The sequence below is a fragment of the Lepus europaeus genome, chromosome 5 (assembly GCF_033115175.1).
Source record: "Lepus europaeus isolate LE1 chromosome 5, mLepTim1.pri, whole genome shotgun sequence".
Classification (NCBI taxonomy): Eukaryota; Metazoa; Chordata; class Mammalia; order Lagomorpha; family Leporidae; genus Lepus; species Lepus europaeus.
This window is the reverse complement of record NC_084831.1, coordinates 131,046,349-131,065,786: the sequence shown is the minus strand read 5'-3', so window position 1 is coordinate 131,065,786 and position 19,438 is coordinate 131,046,349. Positions and strand designations below refer to the sequence as shown.

The 19,438-nt window shown below is 44.2% G+C and overlaps 1 protein-coding gene across 1 annotated transcript in view; it reads left to right on the top strand.

Annotated features, from left to right (window-relative positions):
- The first annotated feature begins 34 nt into the window (after positions 1-34).
- The window catches only part of RXRG (retinoid X receptor gamma), a 165,005-nt gene continuing 145,601 nt past the window's right edge, over positions 35-19,438 (top strand). Inside the window, exon 1 of the mRNA XM_062193758.1 lies at positions 35-106. The gene's annotated coding sequence lies outside the window, so the exon portion shown is untranslated. The remainder of the gene's footprint in view (positions 107-19,438) is intronic.

The following is a 19,438-nucleotide window of genomic DNA, read 5'->3' as shown; positions in this document are numbered from 1 at the left end:
GCCAGTCGGCTCCATTGTGATGTCAGCGGCCTCAGGAGCAGCCTGGCTGAGGCAGAGACTGCTCACCTCTGCTTCTGGGTGCTGTGGGGGTGTTAGGTGTGTTTCGGTAAGTGGGCTGTCCCCTGGCAGGGGCCTCGTGCGTAGGGGCCTGCATGTGTGCACAGGGGGGGACACGTGCGGGGTTTACTATGCATGGTAATGCTTGCCTCATGGAAGTGTAGAGAGGATCAGGCTGGTCTGGCCACAGGGGGATCGTGGGAAGTCTCCAGCCCTATGCCCTGCCCTTGGCTGATAGGCAGTGACTTGCTTAAGGCCAGTCCTCAGAGTGGGTTTTTTCTTGAGTAATTGAATTTAGATGAGGGCCTTTTATTGTTTTTCTTTTTTTCTTCTCTTTTGGTGTTATCAGGAGATGGGAAAGGGAGTGAATCCTTTGAAACTGAATAAACTCAAGTGGATTTGTGTCTAGTTAGCTCACTCTTGATTCTGTTTATTTACTCAGTATTCCTTGGATAGGGAAGGGTGGGACCCTTGAGATTTAATTCCTAGGTTGGGTATATCCCTGTCTTCATTTGGAAGACACACAAAGGGTCTTTAAATTTTGTGGAAAATGGGAATAAGTAAGTTTATTCTGGCACATACAATTTTGAAATTTTTTTTTTCATTATGCACACTTTCCACAAACTTTTTGAGCAGCTTTGGTGTGTACTGATTGCAAGATCTGTTGGCACCAAAATAAATTTAACTTTTAGTTAAATTCCATGAACTTTTTTGAAGTACCCTCGTATGTGTACTAGTGTTCATAAAAACTTTTCGAAAGAGTATGAACCACTCCTCATAAAACAAAACCCAAATGTGTATATTAAAAAAAATCTGAGTGTGATAACAGAAACTATTTCTTGCCCTTTGTGTTATCCTAGGACTTTTAAAACAGTGAGTGCCTCTCCAGTGCTTCTACTGTGAGTGTGGGTTTATTAACCAGGTGATGTGAATCTTGTGGAGGGAGAGGTGGAGAATCTAGAAGTTTAAGAGGTGGAAGAGAAAGGCACATTGGGCAGAAGTGAAAAAAGAGCATTTCAGGTGTTAAATTTTTATCTTTCTGGGAAAATAGGATTTTACTCTTGAAAACTTTAATAACATAACAGTCCTAACATAATGGAACCTGTATTTAGCTTAGCATGGTGCTGGGCACTGGGTATATAATAACTATTTACTGAATGAATGATGCATGAATGTCTCTGACAGTTTGTTTCCTTTTCTTCTCTGCCAAGAGAGAAATTAATAAAGTCAAGTGCATTCGTGGCTAGTTAGCTAATGCTTATGTTGACTTACTCAGCACTCCTTGGGTGACTGACGGTGAATTATCTGATGACTTAGGGGTGTTTACTAAATTGAAAGTGACCTTATTCAAGCAGAAATTTCAAACACTTAAGGTAATGACCCAAGTGATAGTTGTGCTAATTGAAGCAGGATCAAATTGATAGGGGAAACCACCCTTCCCTCATCATTAGAAAAGAAATTCTATTAAAAAATAAGCTCCTCCTTAGAGCTTACATAACTGCCCAGGAGAGAAATTTGGAACAGAAAGGCCACAGAACAGAATTAATCTCAAAGGTGAACCATGTCCTCCGGGAGCTGTGGCAAGGGTGTGTTGCCTGAGTAGGGGGCATCATTGGGCTGCTTTGTTGGGAGTGGGCTCTGTGTTGTGTGTTTCCTTTGCAGGAGACATGATCACCGGCCGAAATGCCAAAGCTCATGGACTGATTTTGCTGACTTCCTGCCTTTTCTTTCACGCCACGCTCCCTCTTCCAGACTCATCTTTGTTCCTCAGAGATTCAGAATCTCCAGGTTGCCTCATTTAATTTCCAGCCTCCCCATGTAGACTTACTTTCTCAGGGCAGTAGCCTCAGGCTGGGTCTCACTTGTTTGGTCATAAGATTAGAAGTGCTCTCCCTTAGACAAGCCTTAGATAAATAAATCATACTCAAGGTTATTGACTGACACCACTCAGACGAGTCTCACTCTCTGGAGCATTGCCACTGAAGAAAACCTCACGCATGGTTAATCTCAAGGAATATTCCTTATGCTTTATGTTGCTGTGTATTTTTTGGCCCCAAAGTCTGAACATTGATGGGCTAGTTTCAGCTTTGCTAGGTTAGACCAGGTCCCTAAGATTTGTTTTTCATTGTGAGGTTGAAAAAGTAGATGCTGGAGAACAAGAAAACCAGACAAAGAATAGAGAATGCAGCATTTCCTAAACTCTTTGTTCTTAGAACTTTGGCAGGAATTGTGTTTCAATCAAAGGACATCTTGTGATACCACTGTTTCACAAGCCCTACTTTGAGAAATTAAAGAGTAGACTCTTAGCCTTTGGGTGAGTAGCTTAACTTCTCTGCACTTAATTTTTCCCATCTACCTGTTGAGGGAGGTGGACTACCTCATTTCCAAGTCACCTTAGGACTTCCAAAATCCTTCATAATGGGAAGGTGCTGGGCAGCACCCAGCAAAGCAGTGGGGCGGGGGGGAGTGTTCGGGGGCCAAAAGGACAAGTTTCCTGCTCCTTCTCGTCACACTGTATGGCCTTACTTGTCGGGCAGCTACAAAAATGGAATTCGCTCTCCCCAGAGAGCTGCTCATGTGACTTCAGCTGCAGCAGGGTTACATGTAGCAAGTGCAGCTGTTCTATCATCTACCTCTGTCCCTCGGGTGGCCGGGGTGCCCAGCCTGCAGGAGGACAGGTGCGTATCAGGCAAGCACAGTAGAGGCCCCTCCTATCAGTGCAATCTCACTGGCTGAGTCTGGTCTTGGGCAGGCTTCTATTTTTAGCAGTATCTGATCAAGGCCCAGCCTTCCTAGCCTAATGATCCCTCTCAGGTGCCTGTATGCCTCCAAACATCTCTCTGCTGATCCAAAAGACAGGTGGGCACTGACCCTAGTAACATAAAAGGAAAGTGCAGGACAACATAGGACCAAGTGGACATGGCCAAGATGCTGGAGTTTCCTCCTTTCTGTAAAACAAGACGGATGCTCTCTAAGGGCATCACGATTCATCTGTGAAGGGAGAGTACAAAAGCTTGCAGCTTCAAGACTCAAAGAGCAGAGCCAGAGAGTGAAACAATTAGGCAGGACTTGCACAGTGTAAGTGGTCCTTAAAGGTTAATTGGTAAACATTCCACTCCAGTGCCTAGGTACAAGTGCTAAGGGAAATTTAATTTTGGTACACTTTTATGTGCCCAGGAGAGAAATAGAAAAACGGAATGCATGTGCCTTGTCATTAAATTAGAAACCACAAAGTGGGAAGGGTGTGGAGGAGGGAGGGATGGAGAGAAGATGGCTAATGGGTACAGGAGTGCAACTGAATAGGAGGCGTGACTTCTCTCTGTAGCACACTAGGATCACTGTGGATGACCACAGTGGAATATTTCAGAGTAGCTAACAGGATTTGGAATGCTCTCAATGCAATTACAAATGTCTGAGGTGATAGGCCTTGATCTGATCACTATTCATAGTATACCTGTATTCAAATACTGCACTACACACCATGTAAATACGTTCAATTACCACATATCAATTAAAACTTTAAGCTTGAAGTTGTCACATGCTCAAGGCAGACTTGTGTGTGGTTAGCAACCTAAGTTACACATACACTGCTTACTTTGTTTTGCATCCCAGGCAGGGGATATAGTGGATTCAGATCTAAAGAATGTTAACATTTCAGAATCTTTGGTGCAGGAGCTGCTGTTGGCAGCCAGTTCATTTCAGACTTTTGACATTGCTTTGATTCTCTTCAAGAAATTCATTGCAGCACGTGTGGAACTTGGGGTGAGTCTCATAGAGAGCAGATGAAAATGAACAAGAATGTCAGCCTAGGTTCCAAAATAGGCCAGGAAGGTTGAGGCCTAACGGCCAAATATGTGCGTATGTAGCTGTCTGTGTATGCACAGGGATCTGTTTTAGGTACCAGCTGGTGTAGACTATTTTTATCTTTTCCCTTCAGGCAGCTGGAGTTCCCCCTTGGGAGACTGGACCCTTACACAGGAAAGGCCAGAGGAGAGCACTCCAATTTGTTCCATTCCCCAGGGAACGGAAGCCTTTGTTTTCAGGCTTCATTCACATTGTGCATTTCTGCAGCATTCATTATGCAGAGGAATCCAAGGGGAAGCTTGGAAATCACATTCTATTTTTTACGGGAGGAATTGGATCATGTTTCTAGCTTACACCCAATTTGTATACAACTGTCCATGGCTGGTGTGTATGTGTGGTGGTCATTATGCCTGAAACTGGACTGTGACGCTGCTAACAATGACACCTGTCAGAACCCATTGATTTAGGAGCACGTGGGCCCCCTTTCTAGGTATCTTGTAGCTCTCAGTATGGAAGAGACAACTCTTGTTGTGTGAGCTTTGGAATGAGAAGAATTCACACTGGGTGACTGAAGGGGGTACAGCATCTGTGAATATTATTTTCTTTGGTAAGACAGAGCTGATGATTGCTCTTCTGGGTATGTAACAAAGATTGCATGTAATTTAAGGTCCGTGACATCTACCATCTATTTGCTCTTGGTCAGGCAACCCAGTCACATAGTGTGACTCTCGTCCCATGAATGAAGAAACAGGATCTCTAAGAGGTGCCCTTTGCCCAAGTCTCAGAGCTGGTGGGTGATGAGTTGGTCTAGGAAGTTTTGCTTCTGAGGATAAACCCTTAGCTACTGAGTGGTATCATTGCATCATATGCACGTGCTTTACAAACCTTATCACTTTTATTGGCTCCATGGACTAAATTGTCCCCTTCTTAGCACAAAATGGCATCTTGACTTCAGACTGCATCAAACCCCTGTGTGTGTGCTTTCTGAACATGATCTGGTTATACTTTGGAGGTTCTTGTCTTTCAGGCTATGACATTTCTCAGGCTTTAAATTCTTACGTTAACCTTTGAGATTGTTCAGTCTAATTTTGAGGTGAGAAAACTAAAAGGAAAAACAACTTTCCCAAGCTCATTCAGAAAATTAGTGGCAGAGTGAGCAGGAGTCTATCCATCAATGCCTGGGGTGATTTGAATTCCCTATATAGCCACACCAGTAGGGTGACTTCTTTCCCAGGTGATATAGAACATGCTGTGACCACTGAGCAAACTTCTGCCCTGACAGTACATGGTCACCCTGGTGGAAATCTCTCTGTAACTGGGGTGCCCTCTCATCTCCACTCTGCTCTTCAAAGCAATATTCAAAACTGGAATTCTAAGGCAATGAAGACCTTTGGGTGGTCCCTTAGGCAGGATCTATACCTCATATCGGCTTGTGAGGTCATAGCTTGGGGGAGGACTGAAGGAAATTGAGTCCTGTCTCTCTTCTAGTATTCTCATAGATTATCAAGAAAATATGTGATATTTAAGGTGAGAACCTTGAATACAAGTGTTAAAAGACTGATGTTAGAATTTTCTCTATTTGGTGTTACATAGAGAGGGGGCAGCTTGGCATTTGGTTTGGAAGTTGAAAAGGGTAGCATTAATCCTGAGGCTGGGCCCACACTGTGGCTTACTTGGTTAATCATCTGCCTGCAGCACTGGCATCCCATATGGGCACCGGTTCTAGTCCCAATTGCTCTTCTTCCAGTCCAGCTCTCTGCTGTGGCCCGGGAGGGCAGTGGAGGATGGCCCAAGTGCTTGGGTCGCTGCACTCGCATGGGAGACCAGGAAGAAGCACCTGGCTCCTGGCTTTGGATCGGTGTAGCTCTGGCCTTAGCAGCCATTTGGGGGGTGAATCAATGGAAGAAAGACCTTTCTCTGTCTCTCTCACTGTCTAACGCTATCTGTCAAATAAAAAATAAATTCTGAGGCTGGTGAGACAGTCTCTAAGCCTCAATGTATTCCTAATGTTTTTGAAAGGCTGCTCCTTTTCTTGATGGGATGGCTGTCAGACAAATTCAGTGACAAAGTTATCTTATTGCAATATTCCTGAAAAGACTAAAGGATGAATGGAGTGAGTCTCAGAGTGTTTACAGGGAGAATGCTCACTGTACTGTAGATCTTGGTAAAAGTGGATAGTACTTCTCATCTACGGTTCCTGAATCTACTCCCGTGGCTAAGCCCCTCCTGGACAGGCTGAGAAAGTTACCTTCAAGGACTGGCCATGGTTTCCATAGTGGCAAGTTGGAGGGAAGCAGACAGCTAAGCAACTGGTCCACTGGGCATAAATACCTGGTCAACTTTGGGACAAATGCATTTGCTTCCATTACCAGGCCTGTTGTCCATCTGAATTCTTCTCCATAAGAACCGTCAAGATGATAGATGTAGGGAAGGCATTCCCCGCCCCTGTTTGAGTGTCCTTAGATTAGCCCAAGTATCAGAGGCAGGGTTGCTCATCTGTCATGGGGCTCAAATAGCTTCTTCTTCCTGGGTCTTTTTATCTTCCTTTCCGGGAAGCCTGTTTCAAATGTCTCTACTCCCCAAATAGTGAAAGGTGAAAGGTTAGAAAATGCCCATGTGAAGTCCTCGTTACTTGTCTTCGACTCTGTTTTCCAGCTTCAAGACCCCATGCTTCTTGGGGCCGTTCTGGGTTCTTCTCTGAGACAGGTTCTTTCTTTGCTGTTGCCCTAGTAACAGAATTATTAAACCAAGTTCCAGCCTTGGGAGTATTTGTGCCTGGTGAGGTAACGTCTGTCACATCCAGCCTTTCTTTTTCATTCCCACTCCTGCTCCCTCATTTCATGCCCTTGGCACCTTGCACTTAGACTGGGGTGCTCATCTCATTCCTGGTCTCTGAGCCTCCTGCCCACCCTCCCTGATGGAGCTGTTCCCCACTCAGTGACATCCCTTCTCAGGTTCAGACCTCTTTGGCCAAATTTCCCATGAGCCTGGCATTCAGAGCTCCCCACAATTACCCTGAAGCATCATCCTACAACCCATTGTGTCACCTGTGCATTGATCCTAGAGGATGGTGGTCATGGGGGACTGAGCCAAAGGAGAATCCAGAGGGTTCAGGAGCTTGATTGGGGAGTGATGGAGTGCAATGTTAAGCACATAGGTTTTGGGCTCAGACAATCTGTAAGATCTTGGTGCTCTTACTTAATAGCTAGAGGACCTTACAGAAGTTTCTCAACCTATCTCTCATTTTGCTCAGTGGAAAATGGAGATGATGATAGTGACAACCTGGTAAGGGTTTTCCTGCCTGGTTGAAGAAGGCCATCGTCTGAAGTGCTTGGTGTACCATCTTAAGAACACAGAAATGGAGCCAGCACTGTGGTGTAGGAGGTTAAGCATCCACCTGTGGTGCCGGCATCCCATATGGGTGCCAGTTCAAGTCTCAGGTGCTCCACTTCTTCTTCTTTTTCAAAGGTTTATTTTATTTATTTGAAAGACCGAGTTACACAGAGAGGTAGAGACACACACACAGGCACACACACACACAGAGGTCTTCCATCTGCTAGTTTACTCCCCAAATGGCTGCAACAGCCAGAGCAAAGTCTTTCCGAAGCCAGGAACCAGGAGCTTTTTCCTGGTCTCCCACATGGGTGCCATCCTCCAGTGCTTTCCCAGGTGCATTAGCAGAGAGCTGTATTGGAAGTGGAGTAGCCGGGACTCAAACAGGCATTCATATGGAATGCCAGTGCTGTAGGCTGGGGCACCAAGCACTGGCCCCCAGGCTGCTCCACCTCTAATCCAGGTCCCTGCTGATGACCTGGGAATGCAGAAGAAGGTGGCCCAAGAGCTTGGGCTCCTGCACCCCAATGGGAGAACTGGAAGAAACTCCTGGCTCCTGGCTTCGGATAGGCCCAGCTCCAGCTGTTGCAGCCATTTGGGAAGTAAACCAGCAAATGGAAGATCTCTCTCTGTCTCTCCCTCTCTCTTTATGTAACTCTGCTTCTCAAGTAAATAAATAAATCTTAAAAGAATGCACACACACACACACACAAGAACACAGGAACGTTAGCTGTGATGATGATGATGGCACAGGAAAGCAGAAGGCAGATGGTGTGTGAATGGAACTGAGAATGGCTCCTGATTGTGGTCAGTGGGTGAAATCAGGTAGATGGAAAATACAGATGCAGAAGAAATAGGTTTGCAAGGACAGATAATGATTTTGTTTTGGGGCTTATTGAGTTTGACCTGTCATAGCTCACTCTTCTTGAGTCTCACCGAGTGCCAACCATGACACTAAGCACTTAACATTCACTATCTCTTACGTGGTTCTCACAACACTACCTTGCACTAAGAGTTGTTAATGGAATGCAAGGTTTAGTAACTTTCTCACACTTATTGAACCACAGAGCTGGCATGTGGACCCGTCTTTTTGTCTCCAGAGGAGGCACACTTTGCTGCTAAACACACTACCTCCTAAATGTCTTTCCTATGGTTATTGTCCCTTTGTCAGGCTTTTAGTGCTAAGAAAGTCTTTGGGACAGCACCATGGTCTGCCTGGCTTCCTGCCTGGTGGGGTTCTGTTTCCTCATCTGGTCCCCATGTGTAAGTCTGGTCCCAACTCAGCAACTTTTTTTAATGTTTATTTACTTGAAAGGCAGAGAGAGAATGAAAGAGAAGAGAGAGCACCCATCTTTTGGTTCACTCTCCAAATGCCTGCAACAGCCAGGGCTGGGCCAGGTGGAAGCCAGGTGCCTGGAACTCAGGGTCCTCAGGGTCCCTGATGTGGGTGGCAGGGCACAAGTACTTGAGCCACCACCACCAGCCTCCCAGGGCGCACATTAGCAGGAAGCTGGAATGGAGACCAGAGCCAGGATGCCAGCCAGGTACTCTGCTATGGGATGTGGACTTCTCACCTGGCAGTTTAATCTGCCCGAGTCAGATGTCTCCCACAGGAATTCTTTTTTTTTTTTTTTTGACAGGCAGAGTTAGACAGTGAGAGGGAGAGACAGAGAGAAAGGTCTTCCTTTTTCCGTTGGTTCACCCCCCAAAGGCTGCTATGGCCGGCGCGCTGTGCCGATCCAAAGCCAGGAGCCAGGCGCTTCCTCCTGGTCTCCCATGCGGGTGCAGGGCCCAAGGACCTGGGCCATCGTCCACTGCCCTCCTGGGCCACAGCAGAGAGCTGGCCTGGAAGAGGAGCAACCAGGACAGAATCTGGCGCCCCAACCGGGACTAGAACCTGTGGTGCCGGTGCCACAGGCGGAGGATTAGCCTAGTGAACCATGGTGCCGGCACGGGAATTCTTTTACATAAATGCTGTCCCAAGCTTGTGCCAAGCCTCAGCGGTCTCCTGCCTCACTCCAGATCCCACCAGCGGTGATCTTGGAGCAGATTTGCTCCTTTTGTTTCACTTCAGTAGGTCTGTTTACTTTTTCAGTTGCCCTGCTATCCTGGGTACTTACCCGAAATTACTGTGCTTTGGAGTTGACATGTTTGTAAACTTTTGGGATACCATACACCAGTGTGGCAGTACTGGCTATGATGTCATACACCAGCGTGGTGGCACTGGCTATGATGTCATACACCAGTGTGGCAGTACTGGCTATGATGTCATACACCAGTGTGGCAGTACTGGTTATGATGTCATACACCAGTGTGGCGGCACTGGTTATGATGTCATACACCAGCGTGGCGGCACTGGCTATGATGTCATACACCAGCGTGGTGGTACTGGCTATGATGTCATACACCAGCGTGGTGGCACTGGTTATGATGTCATACACCAGCGTGGTGGTACTGGCTATGATGTCATACACCAGCATGGTGGTACTGGCTATGTTGCCATATAGCACTGTGGTAGCACTGGCTATGATGCTGATGTTGGGTGGCAGGCACATGCCTATGTGTGTGGTGTGGTGGATGAGGAGGTGGCAGGAGGGATGAGGGTGTGGACTGGATCATATTGCTCCACAGATTTCCTTTGTAATGAAGAAAAATGCTGCAAGACCCTGAGGGACATGAATTTATCCATAGTTAACAGAACCTCGGTACAGTGAGTTGTTTTAACAGGACTTTTCTGTTCTTTTAATAGTAATGCAACTTCCTAAATATTTTTTCCACCATCATTCCAGGTACTTACACTTTCAGTAACCTGCATATGGATTTCAATGCTATTTAATTAAGCCCTAAACCTATAAAAATGCACATTTAATACTCAGAGTAAACTCTTGACTTGTTCCCTCTGAAGATAAACAGGGGAGATATCTTCTTAAGCTCAGAGTTCTGAGATAATTAAGATTAGTTGCCATAGAGAAACTGAAAGAGAGAGAAACACATTAAAATGTAGCATACTTTCTGTGTTTAGGAAATTCATTTAATTAAATATTCAGGGCCATCAAATCTGCCCAGACCCAGATACCTATTCATCTGTTGGCCACTCAAGATCCCAAGAGATCTCTCTTTGTCAGAAAAGCTTTCTGGTTGCCCTAGTCTGCTCAGCTGCTTTTGATGGCTCATCATCGTCTTGTGTAAAGATGATGCCCAACCTCCTCCTCTTCCTCCTTCTTCCTTTTTAAAGATTTATTTATCCATTTGAAAGAGTTGCAAAAAGAGGGATAGGAAAGAGAGATTGATCATCCTTTTGTTGGTTTGCTCTTCAGGTGGCCACAACTGCCAGAGTTGTGCCAGGCTGAAGCCAGGAGCTAGGAGCTTCTTCCAGGTCTCCCACGTGGGTGGCAGGGGCCCAAACACTCAGGCCATCCTCTGCTGCCTTTCACAGGCCCTTATAAAGGAGCTAGATTGGAAGTAGAGCAGCTGGGACATGAACTAGCACCCATATTGGATGCCAGCATTGTAGGCAGTGGCTTTACCCGCGATGCCACCGTGACAGATGTCAAATCTTCTTAACAGGAAATATTCTAGGCCTTTTAGGATCTAGACTGAGCCTTCCTTCCCAAACTCACTGGTTACCAACCAGCCACCATGGCACTTGTTGCCCTTTCTTATACTCTGTTGGCTTTCTAAGTTCTTGTTCACCCTTTAAGACCCAGTTTAAACTGCTATCTAATTCAGATTCTAGACCTTCTTGGATCCCTCAAAACAGAACTATCCTAAAATTTCATAGACTTTGTACTTTTAAGACAATATTCATCATAGTGTCCCATAATTATACATTTCTCCCACTAGACTATGAGCTCTTGGGGTCCAGGGCATTGATTTTATTTATTTGTATATTCATATCATGTCTAGCTCATGTGTTTTCCAAATCACACTTGTTGCAGGAAATTAAACCAATGGCATCATATGGCCAGTTAATAGTATGTGTTATGAAGTCATAAAGGTTTGTAAGAGAGTGAATTTTCTGACCCAGATCTCATTGGTAACAGTGCCTATAAAAGTTCCACAAATTCCCATTGAAGGCTGATCTTCTGCAAGAACCCAGCAGCAGCAGTAAGAAGCCAAACCTAGGGTTTATCATGACTCCTTGGTTAACTGTTAGAAAGCCCAAAGTTAGAGTCTTTAGAATTACTTTCCTAATGGTGCCTATAGTATCCTATAAATGCTCTAATTACTTAATAATGAGAAGTCATGTAACTTGGTTGTTAAAACAGAGTGGACCTGACTTCCCAGCTGACTATATGACTTGGAAACTTACTGAACTTCTCTATAGTTTTGTTATCTGTAAAATAGGAATAATCATAGTAGATTACCAAGGTTGTTTTAAACATTAAACAAGATATTTGGGCCATGTGATTAGTAGGGCATGTAAGAAAGCACTCAGCAAAATAAGATGAAAAAACTATTTTTTTGTAATTTTGTTTGGTTATGAGTCTTTAATAAAATATATAATAGTAATAAAAATAATGATAGTGTATGGCTCTCCAAAGAAATAGCCAATGCAGCAATAATTACTAGTTTATTGGTGAGTTAAAATATGGTTTGCTATTAGTTACTGGGCCCTGCCAGAGGTGGAAGATAATTGTAGAAGAGTCCCCAAAGAGCTGCCTAGCTAAGGCTCTCCTCCAGAGAGAAGCTGCCCAGCTCTCTGTGATTCTAAGTGTGGCTGATTGGTTGGTAAGGTTCCTGGACCCTCCATGTGGATGAGGCTGGGACACAGATGTGTACAGACATTCAGCTCTACCACACAAAGCACATAAGACTCAGACAATCTCTCTGCACACAACACCAGACCATAGAAGACCATCGCCTCCTGCAATGAACATAGAACTGCCAATAAAATTTTTTGGGGTGCTGTAGGGAGGATACACCTAAAGCTGCCTCTTAATTCTCTCCCCATCAGATCTATCCTTCCCAAATCTTGTCACCCATTTCCACTAGGAAAGAAGTGTATGAGTATGTAATCTTTAATGACTAAATTTATTTAAAATGTAATCTCATGTCTTTGGTGTCTTTTTTTTTTTTTTGGTATTTTTTTCAAAGACAAAGGCAGAGGGAGAGAGGAAGTCAGAGAGAGGTGGAGTGAGAGGGAAAAAAAAGATCTCCTATTTGCTGGGACCCAGGTACTTGACACATCTTCCACTGCTTCCCATGGTGTGCATCAGCAGGGAGTGGAATCAGGAACAGGGCCAGGAACTCAGACACTCCAATTAGGGATGCGGGTGACCCAGTGGGATTTTAACTACTGCATTGAATGCCTGTCCCTTTGATGTCTTCATTTTTTTTTTTAAAGATGTATTTATTTGAAAGAACGAGAGAGAGTGAGAGTGAGAACAAGAGAGAGAGAGGGAGAGAGAGAGCACTTCCATCCCCTGCTTCACTCCCCAAATGGTGCAAGAGCCAGGCCTGGGCCTGGCTGAAACCAGGAGCCAGGGACTGCATCCATGTGTCTATCGTGGGTAGCAAGGCCTCAGAGCTTAGGCTACCTTCTGATGCCTTCCCAGGTGCATTAACAGGAAGCAGAATGGATCCAGCACTCCAATATGGGATGCTGGAATCACAAATTGCAGTTTAAACTGCTGCACCACAATGCTGGACCCTGTTGGTGTTTTCTTAAGCATTCTTATCTATGATCATTCCTTATCAAAGAGAAGAGTTGGTTTGTTTAATTATATTATTTCTGCTTTTACAATTACTACCCTTCCCCTCCATGGTATTTTCTTTTTTTTAAAGGAAAGAGGTTTCCAGAGTCAGGTTCTAGTACACCGAATTGTGAAGACCAAGAAGGAAACGTATGTGTGTGTGCTGAGGTCTGCAAAGGAGGTCCAGGGAGATTTCTGGGGTGTCCTTAAAATGTCAAGAGTGTTCATGGGCTGACCCCAAGCACTTGTCAAATCCATGAGAGGGCAGTGTGCCTCAGAGACCAGAAGCTGACCTATTGTAAACTCCTCCCTCTTCTTCCTTGAGCCCCCCTAAACTCTCTTCCCGCCCTCCCAAAAATCTATGTTTGGAGCTAATTGGGCTGGATTTAGGATTGATGGGAGAATGATGGGAGATTTCACTGGAAAAAGCTTGGAACTAGGAATCTGGGCTCTGAGTTTCAGCCCTGGTACCTTCATGAATTCACTGTCTAACCTTGGACAAGTCCTTCGCTCTTTAGGCTTCTGTGTCCTCATCTGTGAAACAAGACAACTGTGTCTTTGGTTCTTAAATTCTATGGAGCTAGGCCAGGAACAAGCAGTGGGGCAGGAAATGGCCCTTTTTTCCTCCCGCAGGAAGCCACATTCTAGCTGTCCTTTATAGTGTTGTCCGAGCAAATGACCCACGATGATGAGAGTGGTGCAACCTGGAATTGGCTGCCTGAAGGTCTGGAACAGCTGCAAGCCATTGGGACAGAGGGAGATGCTAACCTGGGGACAGCAATGCTCCTGGCTTCCTTGGGAGGGGAGTGGAGAAGTGTTCTTCTACAGAAGAACCCATCAGAATTGTCAAGTATGTGACCTTAGGAGGAGGACTCGAGAAATCAAACCCTCGTCTTTGGTCTTGGGGATGGGGAACCTCCCCCCTGGAGAGGGAACCCTTCAAGATGTGGAGTTTCCCATTCAGCGAAGTCCAACTCAACTGGAAAAGTTCAAGGACCCTGATAGATACTAGGGGAGGTTGAAGAAAAATGTAGGAGTCAACTATAATTAGAACAACACAAGTGACCAGATAAATGGAGGTTTTTTTTTTTTTAAATTGTAAATGTACTCCATACCCATAGCAGTAATTCAAATAGTACAAAAATTATCATTGAAAAATAGTTTCCTTCTTGCTTGCCCATTGATCTCCATTCCCAGAGGCAACAGCCTTTTATGATTTCTGTTCTGTAACAGCACGCTTATTTATTGATCATTTTGACAAATATTTGAGTGCCTATTAACAGCCAGGCAATGACTGCTTTCAGCATTGAGAATACAGCAGTGGAAAAGCAAGGCAAGATCTTGGCCCTCTCTACATTCTAGTGACAACACCAGCAAACAAACAAGTAAATGATGATTATGAAATGTAATGCCTGGTAGTGAAAAATGCTGTGAGGCAAACTAGAAACAGTATGGGGATTGAAGTGATGGGGATTCTTTCAGATAAGATCGGGGAAGACAGCTTGGGGGATGGCATAAAAGACAGGAGTAACACAGGCCAAAAGCAAGTAGGGGAGTTTGGCAGGTGAGAGTGATGACATGGACTAAGGCCCCCAGGTAGGAAAGTGCTGGGCACATTAGAGGTACAGGAGAGAGGCCAATGTGCTGAGATGGGGCTGTGGTGGGACAGGAGGTCATAGACTCAAGCAAGAACAGAGCCCCAGGAGGCCCTGCCAGTGTGGAGAGCAGTTTGACTTTTATTCTCAGTGACACATGAAGCCATTGTGAAGGAGCAGAGTGGAACGGAGGGAAACAGGTGGCTACTGCTAGAATCAGGAAGCAGGTGACGGTGGCTTGGTTCAGAGGGGAAGTAGAGCCTTCAGAATAGGGGTGGAATGAGAGAGAAAGGAATCAAAATGACTTCAGGGCTTTTGGCCAGTGCGACTGGTAGATGTGTTGTAGCCACAAAAATGAGGGGTCAGGGGTAGGAGGAGCTAGAGTGATGGCATTGCCATTTTCTGGTCTGGGTCTGTTGCACTCAGAATGTCTATCTTGTTTGCCAGTATTCAGAAATCAACAGGATGTTTAGGGGGCATGGCTTAGGTTTGGGCTTGAGATAGGAATCTGGGTGTCATCAGATGATATGCTGAACTCTGGACCCCGGGATTGAGTACAGAGAGAGAATGCAGAGAGAAGGCAGCCGAAAGACTGACTTTTTTTTTTTTTTTTTTTTTTTTTTTTTTGCCATTTAGAGGCTGGGAAAAGAAGGAAAGATCAACAAATGAGACTGAGATGAGGTAGCCAATGGTGCAGGAGGAAAACCTAAGAATGAGGTGTTTTGGAAGCCCAGTGCAGCAAATGTTGGATCAGTTCCCTATTCCTTTTTTCCGTGTGCCTGATATTTCATGGGATTGTACATTGCTTATTTAATTAGGCCCTGTACCCATTGTTTTTGGCTGGTAAACAGTGTCATGGTGAATGCAATGCTCCTTATCAGTAGTTCTAAGTGAAGTACTCACAGGGGACTGTTCGAAGAATGTTGTTTTCTATTGCAGCGGAATAAATTGATGAGCCAATCAGATGCAGCATGGCCCCAGTACTGGCTTGCTGAAAGCATTACTTACGCATATATCAGGGTGCTTAGGAATGATCATGGGAAAAGGAAATTAGAAGATTTTTATTTTGGTGCAAAAAATTCTTTAATTCATGAATAATTGTTTCATAATACATATTTTTACAAACTTTTAAAAGAAGATTCCAATTTTATGCACCAAGTAACTTAACTTTTAGTTCTACTTTCCATAAACTTTTTAAAGTGCCCTTGTATAAATGAATGTTGAGGGAGTCAGAGGTTAATGGCAGGAAAGACCTTTTGCAAGCACTAGTCCCAGATGCTACTGCTCTGGGCAGGAATGCAAATCATTCAAAGTCAGCTGATATCTTGGACAGAGTCAGTGTAGGAACAGAAGTCTCTCAACACTCAGCCCACTCTTGGCAGAATTCCCATTGGGTGCAAAGGCACTTCTGATTATCATCTTCCCCAGATTTGCTGAGCTGCAGGATATCAGCAGCTATTCTGATTGAAGGCAGTGAGCTTCAGATGAATGAGCAGAGATTTGAGGCCAAACAGACGTAGAGTGAATTCTGTCTCTGGTCCTTGCCAGATGTGTGGCAATGGACGTGACCTAAGCTTTGCTTTTTGTGGATTGGGGGTAGATGATATCGTGGGTCACAGATGATGTGATGCTGTAAAACCCCTGCCCTAGCCCTGTGTGTAGCAAACAGTAAATGTGGACCCTCTTCTGAGTCCACACTGTCTCCTTCTCTTCCTTTCCAATGCAGTTCAACTGTGAGAGAGAAACTAGAAACTTCCCCATAAAACTTGAAGGAGGGGGAGACCTCCAAAAGTGAACCAAAGATAGTCGCATGTGTGTGTCATTTAAAGCTTTGTCTAGTTTGGGAAATAACGTCCTAACACAAATGTCTCTAAGCAAATCATGAATACGTTAGTCCTATCACTCTGAAGGGAGCATGGTGTTGGGAGAAGAGCGACTGAGGAGAGCAGATATCCTGGATAGGCTTCATTTTCAAATGAAAGCCCTACTTTTCTAAGTATATAATTTTTTTCCTGATTATTATGCTTTTTGCAGAAACATGGAAAATGTAGAAAAGTATAAAGAAGAAAATAAAAAGCATGCATGATTCCATAACCACAATTGACATTTTGGTGGATTTTCAGTTCCTTTTCTGGGTAAATACAGATGCTGGCCACTCAGATCACCCTTGGAGAGCCACCTTGACTCCAGCTGTTCGCTCCTCTGGGATTGGCTTTAGCATATGAGCTGAAGTTCCACTGCTGTTAACAGCAGCCCCAGCTGGCAACGGAGCATGGCTAGGTCATGGGAGCCTGGCCACTTCCCCCAAGAAATGCTTTCTTCTTAAGGGCACTCTGTTGGTTTGTAGTTAGAGGGCTCTTCCTGCACTCCTGCTGGCTCTCCTTTTCTTTCGCAAGGATTAATTTGCAGTAAATCTTTTTGCTCTCCTACCTCCTTCTTCCTGTCTATGGTTTGGACAGACCAGCCTGTTCACACGTATGGTTACATAATCAAGATCATACTATAAATGCAATATTTGTGTGTGCTTGCTTTTCATTAAGTTCCTATATACAATATATATTATTTTTTAAGAAAAGTTTTATTTAATAAATATAAATTTCGAAAGTACCACTTTTGGATTATAGAGAATTTCTGCCCCCCCATAACCTCCCTCCTACCCACAAACCATCCCATCCCCTACACCCTCTCCCATCCAATACTTCGTTAAGATTCATTTTTAATTATCTTTGTACAGAAGATCAACTTAGTATATACTAAGTAAAGATTTCAACAGTTTGCACCTACACAGAAACACAAAGTATAAAGTACTGTTTGAGTAGTAGTTATACCGTTAATTCACATAGTACAACACATTAAGGACAGAGATCCTACATAGGGGTAAGTGTACAGTGACTCCTGTTGCTGATTTAACAATTGACACTCTTTTTTATGATGTCAGTAATCATCCGAGGCTCTTGTCATGAGCTGCCAAAGCTATGGAAGCCTCCTGAGTTCACAAACTCCTACCTTATTTAGACAAGGCCATAATCAAAGTGGAAGTTCTCTCCTCCCTTCAGAGAAAGGTACCTCCTTCTTTGATGGCCTGTTCTTTCCACTGGAATCTCACTCACAGAGATCTTTCATTTAGGTCATATTTTAAAAGCATGGTTTATTATTTTCATTGGATGTACTAGGATGTGGAATTATGCAAGTTATTACTGTTTAAATGCAGTGATGAATATTCATGTACATAAATGTTTGAGAATAGATCTGATTGTTCCTATGTGATAGATAACCAGAGCTAACGGACATTGGATCAAAGCATCTGAGCATTTCTAAAGCTCTCGATTGCTGTGAAAGGGACACATCACTTCCCACTTTCTTCAGCGCAATGACAGTGAATGTGCACTGCATCACCACCTGCACTGTGGGGTGTGGGAGTTCTTTTATTTATTTATTTATTTTTGAGAGAGAGAGAGAGACAGAGAGAAAGGTCTTTCTTTTCCGTTGGTTTTCCTCAGGCACGCTGCGCTCGTCCGCTGATCCGCTTCTCCTGGTCTCCCATGCAGGGGCCAAGGACTTAGGCCATCCTCCACTGCATTCCCAGGCCACAGCAGAGAGCTGGACTGGAAGAGGAGCAACCGGGACAGAATCTGGTGCCCCGACTGGGACTAGAACCTGGGGTGCTGGCGCCGCAGGCGGAGGATTAGCCTAGTGAGCCACGGAGCTGGCCAGGGTGTGGGAGTTCCAACCAGCATTGCAAACCCTAGGCCTAAAGCTCACTATTGCTGTGGGCTTTTTATGTGGTTTGCGACATTAAAAATGCTTAATTTTTATGTGGACTGATCTATTGCACTTTCTTCTTTTGGGACTTATTCCAGTGCCTAAAAAGAAAAAAAAATCTTTCTCAATCCACAGATGAGGCCAATCTTTAGCTATGTTATTTTCTTTATTATTAGTTTTATTTATTGTGTTTAACCCCTTGATCCATCTGAGATTTATTTTGTTTTGTGGTGTCAGGTGACACATGGAATTATTTCCAAACAGTTTTCTTGGCACCATTTGTTTCTTAACCAAAGGCAAGTTATTTAACTCTTTCTAACCTCCATCTCCTTACTAAGAGAGGATAATGTAAATGCTGCTTTATAGGGTTATCTTGAAAAAAAAATTTAAACACCTAAGAATAATTGTGTGTTAATTACAGAGTTCAACCACTAGTACTAGAACAACAACAACAACAACAACAAATACTAAAAAGGATAAAGTATTACATTGTACATCTAGAGTCAGGACAAGAGCTGATCAGGTCATTGTTTCTTATAGTGTCCATTTCACTTCAACAGGCTTCCCCTTTGGTGCTCAGTTGTCGCCGATCAGGGAAAACAAATGATATTTGTCTCTTTGGGACTGGCTTAATTCACTCAGCATGATGCTTTCCAGATTCCTCCATCTTGTTGCAAATGACTGGGTTTCATTGTTCCTTACTGCTGTATAGTATTCTATGGAGTACATGTCCCATAATTTCTTTATCCAGTCTACTGTTGATGGGCATTTGGGTTGGTTCCAGGTCTTAGCTATTGTGAATTGAGCTGCAATAAACATTAATGTGCAGATGGCTTTTTTATTGGCCAAATTAATTTCCTTTGGGTAAATTCCAAGGAGTGGGATGGCTGGGTTGTATGGTAGGGTTATGTTCAGGTTTCTGAGGAATCTCCAGACTGACTTCCATAGTGGCTTAACCAGTTTGCATTCCCACCAACAGTGGGTTAGTGTCCCTTTTTCCCCACATCCTCTCCAGCATCTACTGTTGGTAGATTTCTGAATGTGAGCCATTCTCACTGGGGTGAGGTGAAACCTCATTGTGGTTTTGATTTGCATTTTTCTGATGGCTAGTGATCTTGAACATTTTTTCATGTGTCTGTTGGCCATTTGGATTTCTTCTTTCGAAAAATGTCTATTGAGGTCCTTGGCCCA